General features: G+C 33.8%; 1 protein-coding gene and 1 long non-coding RNA gene across 28 annotated transcripts in view; one reads left to right on the top strand and one right to left on the bottom strand.

Annotated features, from left to right (window-relative positions):
• Nucleotides 1-17,767, bottom strand: part of LOC724460 — a 41,461-nt gene that overhangs the window by 17,035 nt on the left and 6,659 nt on the right. The gene's annotated exons all lie outside the window — the stretch shown is intronic.
• LOC102653678 lies at nt 5,071-17,757 on the top strand. Of its 23 annotated transcripts, none has more exons than XR_003305747.1 (17): nt 5,071-5,332; nt 5,445-5,764; nt 5,982-6,210; nt 6,282-6,438; nt 6,584-6,903; nt 7,274-7,619; nt 7,757-8,064; nt 8,235-8,900; nt 8,985-10,458; nt 10,534-12,883; nt 13,016-13,249; nt 13,339-14,361; nt 14,486-14,682; nt 15,076-15,831; nt 16,015-16,463; nt 16,548-16,755; nt 16,840-17,006. It is a non-coding gene; the product is annotated as an uncharacterized LOC102653678 (long non-coding RNA). The 23 variants fall into 23 exon arrangements; XR_003305748.1 differs by having other exon boundaries at nt 6,282-6,903; nt 8,985-10,013; nt 10,345-10,458; XR_003305752.1 differs by having other exon boundaries at nt 6,282-6,903; nt 10,534-10,877; nt 10,953-12,883.

The raw sequence follows: 17,767 nt of genomic DNA, 5'->3' as shown, positions 1-17,767 counted from the left end.
CTTCTATTTTATGAATTCGATAGAATTCATGCTCGCTTGCGCATACACGCATACGTAATACATGGTTGCTGAAGTTAACCAAGAGCTTGTAGACAAACAAAAGCTCGTTGTTATACGAGAGAAGGTAATTGTTCGATTTGGCAATCAAATTTCTATTTGCGAAAATTTATAGCGATTTAACCGTCGAATCTTATCACAATACTCTTCATTGGCGGCTAAATATTGAAATATGAGATGATCAGCCAGATAATCTGTAATGAAGAATAATAAAATGATTTATTTTTCTCGAACAGCTTCTTTCAATGAATACACTTATCTATGGCTATCTAATGATAATATGGATGGTGAGGAAAGAGAAAGAAAAAGTAAGAAAAAGTCAAGTGACATCTACAATCATTTTTCTAACTAAAATAATTCTTTCACATTTTCTTTTCGAATGAATAATGATTTATAACGTCGTAAATTTTTCAAGTGGATTTCATACAAAAAGAAGCACATGAATAAAATAGAATAAAAAAGAAGTATAAGGATAGTATGGAGATAAGGAAAGAAAAATAGAAATTAAAACAAGAATAAAAACAAAATAGGAAAGAGAAACAAAAGAATAGTAAAACAAAAACCGAAGAATATCGAAATGATAAAAAAAAGTATATATGTCTAGATAAATGGCTAGATAAGTTTAAATGGACGGATAGATCGACAGCTAGATAGAACGATAAACAAACTTGATAAATTTTTTTATTTTAGTAACAAAGATTAAAAGTATGTAGTAATAGAAACAGAAAATGGAAAAAGAAGGAGGCGTAGAGAATAGAAGCGAGAGAATGAGGAAGAAATTGTCGAGAGCAGTACTGCTAATATCCTGGGGGTGGTCATGGGATAGGGTGCACCTGCGCGTATGACAGATACGCCCCTGGCATAAAGGCGACATTTAGGTCACCGGCTTTTACCGCGGCAGACTGCACATGTAGACAGGTCTTACTAGTGATCGTTTTCACTACTAGCATCAACTCTTTTCTACTAAAAAAAAATTCCTCTTATTAAAACCATTTATGATGATTATTCATTATTAAATTCATTATTAATAGAAAGATTTTTTCAATTATTCTTAAACTATTACATTTAAATTTCATATTTATTTTTTACGAAAAATGTAAATCATGTGTTTATAATATAATAATGAAATTTATTCTAATTACATTGTTTTGATGTATAATTATATATATTATATCTATACATAGCATGTCTATATAGTTATAAATAGAACGTAACATAAATAAAATGGTATCAAACGCATGTATAACAAAAAATTATATATCATCAATCAATTACTATCTAATTCTAATATATTTATCAAACTGTATGATATTTACGTACTTCTAATACAAGATATTTTAAGCAAATGTAAAGAAAAAATTCTCCTTGTCTCTTTTTCTCTTACTTTCATCAAAATATAGGTTAACCATTATATATATATTTATCCATTCGATACGCAAGCCAATTATTACTGCACTTTACTGTGGAATAAATTACAGAAGAATAAATTGCATAAAGATTATTCAATAACTTTGATTATTTTCTGTTTCTTTTTTCTTTATTGACAGTTTTCATTGTTAAATTTGAATAATACATGACAAAAATAATTTTATTAGACAAAATATGCAACACAAATGGACCAATAATATAAATTTAAAATATAAACATATTTTTTTTTATTAAATATTATAACATTTTAAATTAAGCAAATCAAAATGATAAGAAAAATTGTTTTTTATCATTAATATAAAAATGCATGATTTTTTTCTAAATAATGTTCTCATTTTTTAATTGAAATGTTCTTTGTCTTTATATAATTTATAGTTTAATTTTTATTTTACCTGTGTCTTCCAATAAAATAAATATTTCATTAAAGTAATTCTATGATAATTTCTAAGCATCAATAACTTAAACAAATGTATTTTGTTTATAATAAATATATATTACTAAACAGATTGATTCATTTTTCTCGAAAAAAAAATATTATATTTAAATCTTATATTTGCACAATTTAATAAAACTTTATTTAACGATTTACATTTCTTTAATATCATGATGATTCTGTCATCTGGCGACAAGTTTATCAAGCGACAATAATTTGACAATAGTGAACGTATACCGAGACATATGGTATAGAATGTAACAAGAGGAAAATTATCGTCCTGACGCCAATTCCGATTCTGACAAAGCTTTGTTGGCAACGTCAGTATATTCGGGCATCTGTAAGCTTAAGACACTTCCGGGACAAGGGTAACGACTGTTCCCGTATCTATACGACGCTAGGTAAATGTTCGTTGTATGAGTTGCCGTCTCAAGAGTGGAATTCGTCAAATCAACATAACCTCTTTTCCTTGGACGAAGTGACAAAATATATCGTCAATTCCTTCTTCTAAAATATTCCACAATGTGGTTAAACAGGATTATCCTTTTTGTAAAAACTTTGTAGTATGAAGAAAAAGCTGATGTTATAATCATAAAAGGTCTTTTAGAACGTACAACCATATTTGAAACATTTTAATAGATAACAGGAAGCGAATAATCAACCATATATTATCAATTAATCGTCAACAAAACGAATTTCGATATTTGAAATGTCTCCTAGACAAGTATTGAAAAATGAATTTTTGCTAAAAATAGAAAATATATACAATCAGTTTGAAAATAAAATTTAAGCTTCGGAAAAATGAATTTTCTGATCGTTTAAATATCGTTCAATTGATTGCAATAGTTTCCCCATTTTATTTCAAATATCACACAGTATTACAATTTTTTTTTGTATATGAAATCTTTAATAAATGCAATATTCATTTGAATGAATTAAGTAATATAACTTTATAATGTAAGTATTTATTTATAATTCTACAAATTTTACATATTATATATTATTCTATAAATACTAACGTGTTAAATTCTTGTCAAATATCAAATTTTTCATATTTTAATTATTTTAAAAATAAATTATGTATGTGTATATATATATAGAAAAATATATAGAAAGTATAAATATTCATATTCTTATTCATTTAGGTAAAAGAGATTTTTTTAGCAACTATGCATAATAAAAAAAAAAGTGTAATCATCGAAGTTTGTAAATATTCAAACATCAAACATCGAAACATTTATTCTAGAAAAAAAATATTATAATAAAAGTTGAATATGTTTTACCGGAAAAACGCATTACTGTTTTTAATAGAAGAAGATATATCGAAAAATATCGATACTATAGAGAAGAAAGTATCGTTGATAATAAGATAAGTATATAGCAATCTCCAAAATAAATTATCGTTGAATTAGCCGTTCTATAACTAGAAGCATCTTTGACAAAGTATCGATAAAATGTGCTAGATTTTTTATCGTTTTTTTATGCATAAAGAAATCGTAGGATTTTTAGTTATAATCTTAATCAAAATAAATATTCATTCTGTTATTTTTTTTCTATTTTTTATTTTATTCTCTTTTAAACGTATTAATAAAACAAGAATAAATATTAAAATTTCTGGATATCGTGGAAGTCTCAATAATTCGGTTTGATTATGATCGGTTACGATGGAATACAAATCGTTCTCGTGGGAATCGTTTTACATCTCGCTCTCTCGAAGAACTATTGATGTTTGAATAAAAAATTAATGCAGAAGTCAACGATAAACATCGATTCAATTATGAACTTTATCACATTACTCAATTTTTCATCGTAATTATCTGTAGTCATCAACAAATTAACAATCAAATACATTATTATCCGTTCTTCTATTCAATTTTTTTTTTAAAAGTAACTATATCGTTTGTTTTTTTCAATTTGTTGTAAATTTTAAAAAACGTGTCTGGGAAATACGAGTGAATGAAATAAGAAAATGGGAAAAAAAACAGAATTATCCAGTTTTTGTCAATATGCTCGTCTGATATTATTCACAGGGCTCTTTGAAAAGACTAACCGAATCAACAATGATAAATTTGAAGCGTAACGCGAGTAATCATGCGAATAGACAAAAACCGAATGGAAACAAAAGCGCGCAAATGCGAGAAGAAAAAAAATCATGATTTTTCTCTATCGGTTTCGGAACATTTTCGATTCAGAGATGCAGTGGGAAAGAGAGTGAGAAGGAGGGTTATTCATGGGAGCGAGCGAATTAATGCGAAAATTTAATGCAGCTGTCACGTGTCCACCCGTTACTAAATCTACGTATAACGTCATTAAATCGGCGAAATCGGCGCTGCCATGACTCTACACGCGTTTTGTTTCACCTCGTCCACACAGGCCGTATTGTAACGTGTGACCCGTTTTGCACTCACTAATTGTAATAATTTTCTGACTCCCGAGTGTGCCATAAAAGCGTCGAAAGGATGCGGACAACCGTTCGAATTACGAGGTTATATAGGTCGTTTCATAGGTTTGGTATACAGGATCGATCATCCAATTGAGAGGTTTATATAAAAAAAAAAAAAACAAAAAAAAAAAAGAAGAAAAGAAAAATATGAAATACAAACAATTTGACGAATATATGTACTTACGTATTCTATGGTGTCGAACAGGTTGTGAATCTATATGTCAACAATCGACATATAACCTCAAAAGGGAACAATTTTTTTTTTTTATACCGTTAACTATTTGCACTATTGGCACAATGATGAATCAATATCTCTCATTCTTTTTATTTTTGTCAAACTTTCGTTGAATTTTATTTAAATGGAAAAAGGTGTCTTTGACAAATAGAAATTATTATTGAAGGCAATCTTATTAAAAGAAAAAATTCATTTGAATTAACGAAACGATTATTACCATTCGTTATATTATTAGAAATTTGTTTTTTTTTAGATGAATTTGCATTGATAGCTCAAGAACTTCGAGTTTTACAACGAACTTTTCCATAAATTACATAGAGGAAAGTATGGATATACTAAAAAGCATGTAACAAATATATTCTCTGCGATATTCGGAATCTGGAGAATGCAAGTATTATAATTTTATGAAGATTGATAATTCGCTCGATTCGGTAGAATTTGAAAATAATTTAATTAGAAATTCTTGTTTCTAGGAATTTTACATGTTGCTCTTTGGCATAAGCAAGTACTAAACGTGCTATTACCTAGATAATCATCCTACTTACCTTGGATAAAACGAGCATGAATTTGATTATTTATCAAAATTTAAAACCAGCCATTATCTCACCTGATTTCACCTAATTTCACCTGATTCAAGGGAGTCGAATGCCTAACCTCTTTAAATATTACATAGAATTAAAAACTTCTCTTCTTTTTATCATATTAATTATGATTAATTTAATAATTGATAATTAAGGTATTACTATAACAAAACATGATATCTTATCTTCTAATATTATTAATTAGAGACACATGACCAAGTCGAGCGAAATGGTGATGATTTTAAAACGTGTAATTTTCTTTTTCAGCAAAGTAGAAGAGCGCTAATTTCCGATCACGTGGTCGAACAATTCTCTGAAGAATATTTTCAACCGGTCCTGATGGGAGAAAGTTCTGTTCCATTGTTGGAGAATTTTAAAGGTATAATGGAATCTATCGGTAGCTCGTTATTATCTCACCGAGGCGAAATTCAATCGAGCCACCCCTTCATCTCTTGGTTCTCCCCCTCTGTGTTCGAGCTATGACTTCGGTTTCGGTCAATATTCTGAGTAATCTTCTTCGATGGTTCGCCAATTACGCGAGAGAAAATATATAATTCCATATGGAACTGGAAACCACACACTCGTTGGTAATTTATTAGTTTTCTTATTTACTATACACAATTGGGAAGATGATATGGGAAGAGCAATAGAGAAAATGGTTGGTTGATTCCCGACATAGAACACACCAACCACTAGTTGGAGAAAATTAGATTAACAGATTAGCTCTGGTCCGATATATGATCTCTCTCATTCTCTCTCCCTCTTCTTTTGTCATTTTATTTTTACATTCCAATTCCATTCCAGTTTCCTCGCTCGAAATTGTAATTGTAATAATTCCACGCTCGGATGCGTAATACTGTCGAGGGCCAATGTTCGAGTCGCTTAATTGAATTTGTGTTAAACAATTTAATTGCGTAAAATTCGACTTGAGAGAATATATTGGGAGAAGAATCGATTGTAAGGAAAAAATAACAAAATGATACATACAAACTGTATACAATTTCGAGGAAAGATAAGATCTTCATGATAATTAGTATTAAATATTTTATTAAATTTTTCGCATTAATTTTAATCCGTAATTAAACTCTTAAATTTAAATTTCAGATGACAAGGAATGAAAAGGAGAAGAGATCTTTCGTTTATCGATCAGCAGTGAAACATATTTTCAAACCTTTTACCGACAATTTATTGCGTCGATCGAGCCTTTGGAAATCTCGAGGAATCATAGCTTCCCTGGAAAACGGAAAGTCGTCTGCAAAATGTATTCCCTCTCCCCCCCCCCCCTTCGATACAGTCCATATGCAAACGACGATGCAGTTTGTTTGAATCTGTTCTATCCAAACAGCTGCACCGTGTACTCATTGAAACTATACAGCCACGGTAAACGTGTATGTATGCATATACAGAATCCCAGAGGTGCAGAGAGATGGTAGAGTATGGGATCGGTTTACCCCGGCCGACTCCTCTTATCCCAAGAAGGGAAAGGCAAAACACCGTGAGAGGATACATATGTTCGGCGCAAGCGGCCGGTAATCGATCATGGAAATCCTGTAAAAAGTACCAGGGATGTCTGGCCCATCGGTCTCCGAGTGTCAAACGAGAATTAATAGCTAGCCGGAGTAATGTACAATGTGTACCAGACCAGGTTGGTACACGATGAATAAAGATGAGCCCTATGGACGAATCGCTTCATCGATGTTGAAGAAACAAAGGAGAAAAAATGGAGGTATGGGAGTACGTGGGGGTGAGGAAGAAAGATGAGAGGAGCAGGGAGAGGAGGGGGAAATACCGTTGGCCGAAAAAGGGTAGAAAAAGAAATTAATAATCGGGGCGGGTCACACGATGGTTGTGGCCGTGAGGCGGGGATAGAGGGGATGGAAAATTTAACCTGACCTTTTTGAAATTCTAATTTCGTTGAAAGCACTTCGAAGCAAGCGGATTTTCATTTTTTGCCCTGCCCCTTCCGCCTCTTCCGCCCCCCCCCCTTGCGGTCTTTCTTCCTTTTCTTCTCTTTTTGCACCCTGTTTCCTCCTTTCTTTTTTATTCTCCATTTGGTCCTTCTTTTTTCTCTCGCTTCTCTTCTCTGTGTTTTGCAGATCAGTAGTAATAGACGCGAAAGACGGAAATAAACGCTTTGACGAGCGGTAGCCTCGGTTCCCTCTGTTAAAAAGATTAATGAGGAGAGATCGTTTCCGGGATTTCAATTTTATTAAAGGAGGTTCAAAGGGAATCCTTCGCGATACAGTGTATCCCTTCGTCCCTCCAGCAGATTTAAAGTGGAATGGAGATGGAGAAAAGAGAAATGGAGGAGGAAAAAGGAGGGAATCAGCACGGTGTTGCTGCATCAGGAACGGTAAAGAAAATCCTGGTATTGTTGCAAAAAAATGCAACGTAGACAATGCGTAGACAGAATCAATGCATGGGATATATTGTATTCATTGGGTATGGAGTGAAAATTTTTACTGTAATTCTAATATTGATAACAATATATTGAATAGTTCTTAACTGTTATTTTTAATTATCATTATTAATATCTACAATGATTATAAAAATAATAAATTTTATCTATTTTATTGTAGGAACCATCAATTCATTGGATTCTCATCAAATTAGATTACAAGGAAATATTATTATACATTGAGCATATACGTATGTGAAATACACTCAAAGAAAAAAACCTTCTCAAGGAATAATAAATTACGAGAAATCACGATAACGATAATGTCGATCGAAGCTCACCACTTTTTCTACAAATTGTCTCCATTTTGAAGCATCGTGAAGCACGCCAGTCGGTGAGAAACTTAAGGATAGAACCCCGTCGATAAAAAAATGCAACGTAGACAATGCGTAGACAGAATCAATGCATGGGATATATTGTATTCATTGAGTATGAAGTGAAAATTTTTACTATAATATCGATAACAATATTGAATAGCTCTTAACTGTTATTTTTAATTATCTTTTATTTTTATCAATATTAAATATATATATATCATTATTAATATCTATTATCTACAACGATTATAAAAATAATAAATTTTATCTATTTTATTGTAGGAATCATCAATTCATTGGATTCTCATCAAATTAGATTACAAGGAAATACTATTATACATTGAGCATATAACAGACGTATGCGAAACACACTTGAAGAAAAACCTTCTTAAGGATGGAATAATAAATTACGAGAAATCACGATAGCGATAATGTCGATCGAAGCTCGCCACTTCCTCTACAAATCGTCTCCATTTTGAAGCATCGTGAAGCACGCCAGTCGGTGAGAAACTTAAGGATAGAACCCCGTCGATACAGAGAAGGAAGCGATAAATGTGCCTGCGGCGGTGGAGCATGAAGTTCCTAACAATTCCCATTTTATGCTCTCCAGATTCCGCTATGTCGCCGTTTCTTTTCCGCCCAGACACTCTGTATACGTAATTCCCGTAGCCGCGATAGCTTCTTTGTCCCTATTCGCGTATCCTGGTTACAAAGCGGGCTACCTTTCGCTTTGATCGTGACGTATCCTGCAGTTCGGCAACTTCTCCAGGCTTCGTCTTCCTCCTTCTCCTTTTCCTCCTCTTCTTCTTTTCTTTTTGCCAACTAAAAAGTTGCTTTGGTTGGATGAATAGTTTTCTGTTGATAATACTTTCCAAGCCAGTTTTTCATCATGTATTTTATATAAATGTTACTATGAAGATAATACAAAAATATTTAGATTTTGGTCAGGTATTGTATGAATAATTAAAAAAAAAAAAGAAATTATTATTAAATGTATTATTGAAACAATTTTAATATAAATTTAATTTTCAGAAAAGATTATTGGACAAAGAAGGATACAAGAAGAAATGCAATAGTAAAGTCTGGATGAGATCAGAATTAATAAACGATCCTGTTTGGAAAACTTTCTAGTCCTTTAAGAACATTCGTGCACGATCCTCCTCAACATCGCGACGATACAACACCCAGTTTCGTGTCTATTATAGAAAGCTGTCTCGAAAAACTTGAGAGGAAAAAAAAATATAAAAAGAATGGAGGAAAAAATGGCGAGAAAAGAAAAGGAGAGGAAAAGGGAACACAAAGTTTCCATCACGCAAGTGAGAAGTCTATCCGCTTGCTCGCTCGCTCATTCGCACGCCTCTGCCTGAAGATTTACGCCTGGTCGTCTGTAATTTAATAGAGGATACTTTGCCGGAGTTCCTTCGAGAGTTACCTGTTCTGTTCGCACGGCCCACGGAACGTGAGCTGACTTTGTGTCTCGGCATATCGTAGGGAAGGAAAGATAAAAAAAAAAAAAAAAGTAGCCTATGGAAAAAGGAAAAGGAGAAAACGAGGAAGAAGGGGAGGAAGTGAAAGAGAAGGCAGATTGCGCGCAGATCGTAGTGTCGTTATTCACCGAACCGGCTCGAATATCTAATTACGATGAAAGAGGCTGTCCACGTAGCGGGGTCCCAATGAAAAATTCAATATGAAACTGTAATCGGGAGTTTTGTCTTTCTCCACGGATTAGTATCGGCGGCCTGGCCGCCTTCTTCGCTTCCAATGTCCGTGATTTATGACCGGGCCACACGTAACGCGCATCAGCTGTATAATTTTCCCTGCCGGCTCGATGTACGATACTTTCCCATTCTCATCGATCTCCAAGTGTCAAACTGGTATTAGAATCGGCCGAATGTTGTACGATGTCTTATCGAGTTCTCGTCGTTGAAGGCTCATCTTGCCTTCAAGCCCCTTCTACTTTTGAGTGAATGAAACAGAGTTCGGAGAAATGGAAGTAAATCGACTGACAAAAAAGCCAATCGACTGCTTGGCATTCTGATATTTATTCAAGTTGATTTCGAGGTAGTACATAGTTCAGGTGATATTTTATCTGGAGCGAAGAAGTGAAGAAAGAAAACTTAAAAGAGATATTTTTGTGTCGAGACAGTTATGGAGATAGGTTTGAATCAGAACTGTTGCTTCTAGAAGAATTTATAGTTTTATATATAAAATAAGAGAAAAGAAAAAAATACTGTTATATTTAGAGGAAATAATGGTCGAGATGATATCAATAGTATTAATAGATTTGATAATAATATTAATAAAAATTAGTTGAGAAAGTTAAAAGGAAAGAGAAATAAATTTCAACAAAAGTGTTGAAAAATCATCGATCTAACGACATTCTTAATTGCAGATTCGACAAGAATTTCTAGTTTAAGACATTAAAACTGTGATGCTTTCTATAAGAAATTTCAAAGGAAAAGCGACAAAAACAAGTCCTCGATCAAATCCCGCATCTATCCTCCTGGTAAGTTTCTTTCTGCGCGCTAATGATCCTCAAATCTTCACAAAAGACTCGGATCGCAATCTTGTTTCCTTTTAGAATACCTGTTTATCTTGTAGCAATATCGAACCATAGTCGAGAAAGATTAGACATGCCTTGTTATGAGGTGAGATAGGGAATTCAAATCTTCCCTTTCGAAGCGAACTTCGTTAGCATAACAACGATCTGCAAGGAACACGTGGGATGTGAGACGTTCAACAAAATGTAAAAAACGAAGAGACATGCTTCCAAGGAGACGAAGTTGTGCAGGCGCAATGATAACGTCGAGGAATTTTCACGTCGCGGCTCTTAATAAAACTTACGAAACGCACGAAACGTAATAAACGAGCGACGTGTATAGGTGATACACGCGGCCAGGCGACTGACCCACTTTTTCTCAAGATGTATGAATATTAGTTTAACGAACTTGCCGCAACGAAGATATACCTGCCACTCTTTCCTTCTTGCTTTTTCCGTAGGTAGATAGTATTGCGCTTCATGTAGTTGCATTGCACGAATTTTTTTCCACATTAAACGAGCCGTCTTCAACTCGGGTGGTAATCAGCCATCTTCTTATTTTCACGAACGTTTTGCATTTTAAGCACGATGTCACGTAGAGATTTATCATCATTATTAATCTAATATCTTTCGCGTGATATTTCAAGAATATCTAATATAAAATTGTAAAATCTATTTATCAAGTCTGTATAATATATAATAATATATATATATATAATTTATCACTTATCAATTTACTGCAATATCATTCGTTGGTAATCTATAGCATAAGATGTCCCCTAGATGTCAGTTTGATCGTAATTCTCTAGTAGGGAGAAAGCAAGCAGATTAACGCCGGTCAGAGTAATAATTCGTGCGGAGAACATCGGAAACGGTTGGAACGTCTGAATCGCATATCCGGCCGAAATGGCCGGATACGAATCGAGTGTCAGCTTTGGGAATTCAGCCGGTCGATCGGTCGATTATACACGCCGTAATAGAGCGTCACGCAACTATGAGAATCCGTTGTGTACTGGTTGGCTTCGAGCTGCCTCGAGATGTGTCGAAACAGAAGCTTCCACGCCACGCGCCACGCTTCAGGATTTGCAAGTGGACACGTGTATGCAGTTACCCTTTGGCACCGTGTTCTCGACGTGGAATTAACAACACGACGTCATTAGACCGGATGGAATAACTAATGAAAGACCTTTGGACGATGAAGATTGATTTTCAGATATATGAATAGAATTTCTAGTTGCAAATTGATTTATGAAATTAAAATGTTTGATTTTTTTCGTAAATGCCTAGTTTATTCAAAGACAAAGATCTTTCTATGTATAAATTGCAAAGAATTAAAACTTTTTATAATTTATCTAATACCTTTTTCCATGCATCGAATAAGTTACTTTTGTATCGATAGATTGAAAATTGTCACTCTATAAATGTTGAAACATCTCTTGACGTAATAATCCTGGCTGATCAATGATTGACAACTAACAATAAGTGGATGCCAATTAAATTCTTTTTTTTAAACACAAAAACCCTATTGATGAAATGATTGTGACAGCCCAGTCAATCATCGATATTGCCTTTTCCATGTATCATCTATCATTGGGTAAAACAGAACCTAATAATAAGCAAGAATATTCAATCGGAAGAATCTCGATTACTTCAGAACAGGAAACGATTACAGGATAATCAGAATCACCCACGTTTAATTGTAAAATGGTTTTACAATCGGATCCTTATAATCGATTAGTAACGATCGAATTAACGCTTTTCAATTAAAACTTTTTATCGATAGGTACGAGTTCTGGACGTTGATAAAAGCAAGATCGATTCCATGCAAGAGACAATGAATTTCTGAAGAATTTCAACGTGGAGTCAATCTGACGATTACATTTATTTATGGAAAGATCAAATTGTACGACATACATAATGCATCGACTTCATTGGAAGTTTACGAGACAGTAGACGTTATCTATCCTTGTGCAACGACACGAAGATTCGCCAACTGTTGTGGCAATCGTCGGAAAAAGATACGGGAGCGTGCAATGTTTTAACTCGATTCAGAATTACCAGCTTGAACACGTGTACACGTGTATCCCCTTGTTGCGCGTTCACCGCGGCCATTAAAGCCGCAGCTTTAACTGACCCCGGTGGAGCTTTGCCGATATATTTTCCGTAGAGGCCAGTAAACGCTGCAGTAAGTTGCTCACAGATCTGTCGATCGACATTTTACTGAATTGTCTGGAACTAACTGTACTTGAAATTAGGTCTTGATCTCTACCCATATTATATTTATAGACTTTGCCATTTCTATTAATGAAACGGATTAAAAATTTCTTTGAAAATTTTCGAAAATTCATACTATTTAAAAACGTATCAAGATATTACATAATAAATGTAAATGGTAATTATTCCATATATTTCATAATATCATTCTTAAAAAAAAATCTTTTGAATTTAAAGATAGATTGAATGATATTATCCATTTCTTTTTATCTAATAAAGAACTACTCTAAAATTTAATCAATATTTACAGCCTAATAAATAACAAGAAGATAGAGGAGGATATTTTTCTTGGTATTCAAGCACCAAATCGTCAAATCATCCCATTATTCAAATCAGAAGACAATCAATCATCTAATCAACGATTCAAACTCTAATTATCAAGAGACTCTCAAAGTTCCTACTTCAAGATTGGAAACCGTGGAATTCCATTAAAGTACAGAGGTTCGTCCCATCGAGGGTTGAACTGCAAGAAAATGCAGACAGAGTAAGTCGATTCCACGTCGAACAAAACGCTATTCGCGATACACGAAGGGAACGAGTTATCCTCGATATCCTTTTTTTTTTTTTCACTAGTATCGAGAACATGCACACCCTGATCATGGGAGCTCTTATTAAAGCGATTCACGTTGTAATTCTTCGCAATCCACGTTTCAAAAGACGACGAACTATAACGTTTTCATTAGTCCTAGCTCGCTACGTGTAATTTCAGTGCACTGGTTTTGCCTTTTCGAGTCGTTTCATTCCAACCGGTATATATCTCCACGGTTCATGGCCAATGAGAATGCGATCCGGCTTCTACTTCAAGGTATTCTCTGTTCGTCTCTGTTTCCGCCGGAAGCCGCCGACTCGATTAATCGTCGATGGAAAGTAACGTGTAACGGAGGCCAGAGTCAATCTCTTTTTAGAGAAAAAGAAATTCGTCTCTTCGTTTGTGTTTTATGTACAGCTTCTGGATAATTTGAAAGTTTTTTTCGAAGCTTTGGAAAAAAAAATTTAATCCTTGTCTTCGAGAGCGAGAAGAGAGGTTATGTATATGTGAGTGAAGGATTAACGCTTTTCTCTTTTAAACTTGAAATTGTTTTTCTTTTTTTTATTTATAGCAATTTAACAAGAAAAGTGTTTCAAAAGAAGGGGAATAATTATCAATAACGATGAAATAGCTTTCTTGTTGTAAAACTTGTAAAGCCAAGTATTTCGGTAACATTGAGGTTATGGAATCGGTGCGTCGGATCTCTATGCACAATGAATGCTGGCACGAGGAGTTACCGCAATGGTGCCATTTGCTGCCGGAAACGTTGACCAGGGTATCGTAAAGAAGTTCAGAGAAGCCTCGAAAATGTTCAGTGGAAGGCGACTTCTTTCCTTTGCGAATGGCTGAAAGAAATTGAATTTACCGCTTCGTGAGAAACACCAAGATCTTGCTAGCGTTCGAATCTCGTGGCCATCTTAGAGAAGCCAGAAACAGTTAATAGGATCATAAAAATTGATAAATCTATCGGAATATTTAATTACTAACTCGTCATTTTATCTTTAAATATTACTGTGTCAATATTGACAAATTTGACAGGATTTGTCAAAAGAAAAATTAAATATCACGTTAAGTATAATTATTCTTAAATGAAATTATATTTTTAAAAAGAAAAAGATACATAATTGAATTTCATAGATCATTCTTTATATTATCTAAAAGAAAAAAGTAATATAAATTTTCTCTTCTTAGAATTGGCCACGTGGCAAACGAATCCCTGATGGAATGTTAAAGTTCGACATCCATGAAAGGAAACCATTTCTCAACCAACTCCTCGAACGGTAACGATAGTAGAAGAAAAGAAGGGGCATGAAGGAAGTTTCGCAGAAACGTAATAACTCTGGCAAAGATTAGACGGATAAGGGTGGAACCGTCAAGACGTCTACTTCGTAAGATAAGATTCGGCGGAGACGCTTTGAAGCCTTTCGTATCGATAATGTAACTTTGACCGACCAGTCGTGTAACATTGAATCGCTCAATTACCAGATCCAAGTATAAACCGTGCAATGACTCGTGCACTTGGCAAAAATAAAATGGAAAAATCGACTGATACGGAGTCCTGATAAAAATAATAATTTTTTTATTGGTCAAGCGATTCTTTTTTCAATTAATCAATTTCAAAGAATATATATTACATTATTTAATATATATACATTATTTCAAAGAATATATAATTATTATAGAAATTTTTTATATTGTATATATTATATAGAATACTATTCATTATTTTTTTAAAATTAAAAAGATATTTTTAATTTCTAACTTTGGCATTTTCATTTCAGGAGGAGCCTAATTAATCAAGAATTTAATTCGTAAACGTCTCTCTATTGGTTGGAAATTAACCAATAAATGATCTGAATCAAGAAGCGCGAAATCGTAAAGATTTATGTGAATCAACGTGCAGACACGAAACGTGGAATCCATCTTGGAAATTACTGGATGAACGGAAGAATGCTTGCACATTGTCGACAGACACCAGGAACGAGAATCTGAACAAGATTAGGCTAGTTTCCAAGTCAGCCGAGAGGACAGCCGTGCCACGCGACACTTTGCCGGCGACCAGTCCCTAATGATCGTTCGCATTTGTCGAATTTAATTCCGGATATTCGATTCCTAAATGCCTCGGGGCGAGACGAAAGCCAGCTGCCGGTTGGAATCGATTCGAACATATCCCTGCTGGAGTTCAAGGGGTTGGATAGTTATTGGGAACGTGGCTAAAAACGATAGACTATAGAAGACGGGAATGAAATACTATCTTGACCCTATTTACTGGCCTATATAGACTCTTTGCTTATGAGTCGAGTTGTTTAAACTGATGTCTGATAACATAGTTTCTTTGATTGCAATCAAATATAGTATCCACCGGTATTACTGTGATAATATTTGATCACTTATCGCTTATGCAGATAGATGTGGGTCGCTCGATTAATTAAATTGGATTTTTCTTTTTTATTTCCTAAAAAATATGATATAAATCAATAAAAAAAATGTTACGGTCAATGTAACTTACATTCTGCTGCTACTTTTTGACATAATTTGTAAGTATCTGTACAAATAGTTGTACAAAATTTTCTACCATATGATTTAATTATGATTTCATTGTTTTTGTGAAATAATATTTTGCAAAATAATATTTATTATTTTAAATATTGGCAAATGAATTATTTCATAACGATTGATACGTAATATGCGATATACATTAATAAAACATGTGATTACAGGCTGAAAAATAATTTAAAAAAGCAATGTGTAAATTGCGAATAGATTGATAAGAAATAGTTGAAGGAATGCTTGTGCGCTCGTGTATTGCGACATTAATCCATTTCCAGATAACCATGCTCTCTGGTCGTTTAAACCTGACAAACTGTTTTCTCTGTGTTCAGACAAAACGTTCAGACAAGACGATCAGATCTTTTACGAATTATGCACAATCGTGTCACGATCACATGGAAATTTTTTAAACTTTGAATGTCACTTACCGACGGCAAAATTTTTATGTAAGCATAAAAACGTCTGATCAATAGAAATTGCGCATGAATGAACAATGCACTTTATGTTTAATAGCGTTGTTAAAATTTATGATTATGAATTGGAAAATGGTTTGGAAGTTTTGAAACTAGAAGAGAATCTTTATAGTTCAATGGGTTAGAACAAAGAGATTGATTATGAGGTATTAAACTGGATAAGTATATATATGATTATTATTTCTTCCTACATCATTCCAGCTAAGTTTAAAATATGTATTTTTGTTTAGATATAAATGGTATCAAGAAATATTTTAAAAATATATAATTTCACAGATCACAATATTTGGTTTTTTGACATATAACCAAATTATCATTGCAAATGTTGCTCTTACAATTATGATTTATGATTATGAATTGGAAAATGGTTTGGAAGTTTTGAAACTAGAAGAGAATCTTTATAGTTCAATGGGTTAGAACAAAGAGATTAATTATGAGGTATTAAACTGGATAAGTATATATATGATTATTATTTCTTCCTACATCATTCTAGCTAAGTTTAAAATATGTATTTTTGTTTAGATATAATTGGTATCAAGAAATATTTTAAAAATATATAATTTCACAGATCACAGTATTTGGTTTTTTGACATATAGCCAAATTATCATTGCAAATGTTGTTCTTACAAACTTGTAATTATGACATATAAAAAATCATATAAAACTCGAATAAAATTATGAAATCTCATAATGGACTGAGAAGTAATGTACACATCACATATTTTCAATTTTGAATACCATTTCACATTTCACATTCGTATACAAGTTGATTCAACACCCAAAAGATTTCTTCCTTTTCGTTCTTACAGAAACTGGCTCGATCATTAACCAAAGATAATCACGATGGCGGACGCATAACTTGATCAATCCTCGAGGATCTTGGCGATGTATTTTTTTTTCTTTTTTTTCTTTATTTCTTCTCCTTATTTCTCTCTCCCTTTTTAGTTCGCAGTTGCGCAATCTTCCCCGTACTTTGAACGGTCTCGTTTCACCGTCTGCTCCGCTCCTTCGAGCAGATTTATTCTATTTATTCGCTCAACCTCGAGGGAAGTCGGCCGATTACGTAGAAATTCCTTCTCCAAAGCCCTGCGAATCGACCTCTTTCCAATCTTTCTCTCGCTCTTTCCTTCTTTCCCCTCTCCTCCCTCTCCCTTTCTCTCTCTCTCTCTCTCTCTTCTAGCCAAGCTTTCGAGTGTTTACTCGCGTGTTCGAGTTCTGTCAGTATCACACGCTCTCCGCCAAACAAATCGATCGTCTCCTATCGCCGCCTCTTTTCGCCGATTTTCGCCCGCCTTTCTCGACTCGACCGATCCCCCGGGACCACGAAGCTTTTACGGGTGAGAAACCAGGGGACCAGCAAGATCAATTCATACCAGTGAACAATATATACGTTTCCACGAATACGTGACAATGTTCTTTCACGAATAAAACAAGATCCACCTGAAATATG

Source organism: Apis mellifera, linkage group LG11 (genome assembly GCF_003254395.2).
Source record: "Apis mellifera strain DH4 linkage group LG11, Amel_HAv3.1, whole genome shotgun sequence".
NCBI classification, from domain to species: domain Eukaryota; kingdom Metazoa; phylum Arthropoda; class Insecta; order Hymenoptera; family Apidae; genus Apis; species Apis mellifera.
Note: the sequence above shows the minus strand (reverse complement) of the source record. Positions and strands in the feature narration are given on the sequence as shown.